This window comes from Magnolia sinica, chromosome 5 (genome assembly GCF_029962835.1).
Source record: "Magnolia sinica isolate HGM2019 chromosome 5, MsV1, whole genome shotgun sequence".
Classification (NCBI taxonomy): domain Eukaryota; kingdom Viridiplantae; phylum Streptophyta; class Magnoliopsida; order Magnoliales; family Magnoliaceae; genus Magnolia; species Magnolia sinica.
In genome coordinates, this window is record NC_080577.1 from 24684610 (window position 1) to 24685448 (window position 839).

The 839-nt window shown below is 38.1% G+C and overlaps 1 non-coding gene across 1 annotated transcript; it reads left to right on the forward strand.

The window, feature by feature from the left end:
• The first annotated feature begins 474 nt into the window (after positions 1-474).
• Positions 475-581, forward strand: LOC131247455 (small nucleolar RNA R71). Its single transcript, XR_009171750.1, has one exon. It is a non-coding gene; the product is annotated as a small nucleolar RNA R71 (small nucleolar RNA).
• Positions 582-839: the final 258 nt, after the last annotated feature.

Genomic DNA, 839 nt, shown 5'->3' on the forward strand with positions numbered 1-839 from the left:
TTTTTCCAACCAGGATTATATGTATTGGAGTTAGGTCCAGTAAAAGGTCTTTGATAGTTGTTTACGGCATTAGCTTGTTCATTTAACACTCCTCGAAAGGCGGGTATTGTAGGACAATTTTCAGTTGTATGAATGTTACAATTACAGATACCGCAAACAATTTCATTAACCTTATCCTTCTTTCCTTCCATGGCCTCAACTTTCCTTATGAGCGTAGTCACTTTACACTTGAGATCATCCTCTTCTTTTAAGAGATATAATCCACCTTTCTCCTTTAATTGAGTCGGCCTAGACGTGGTGTTTGATTTTGGGTAATAGTCCCAAGATTGTGTTTTTTCAGCCAGACTGTCGAGGTAGTCCCATACCTCGTTGACATCTTTATTAATGAACTCTCCATTACACATTGTCTCGACCATTTGGCGCATGGAAGATGTCAGTCCATCATAGAAAAAATTTGTAATGCGCCACGTTTCAAATCCATGTTGTGGGCATGAACTGACCAAATCTTTGAACATTTCCCAACATTGGAAGAATGTTTCATCTTCCTTTTGGGCAAAGTTCATGATTGCTTTTCTGAGGGTAATCGTTTTATGATGTGGGAAGAATTTTTTTATGAATTCCCTCTGCATGTCGTTCCATGTGCCAATGGATCTAGGACGCAGTGAATATAACCACGTCTTAGCTTTCTCTTTTAAGGAAAAAGGAAAGAGTTTCAGCCTAATTGTATCCTCAGATACATTAGGAAAACATAATGTAGCTATAATCTCATCGAACTCTTTCAAATGTAAATATGGACTCTCTGATTCAAGTCCATGGAATTTGGGAAGGAGTTGGATAAC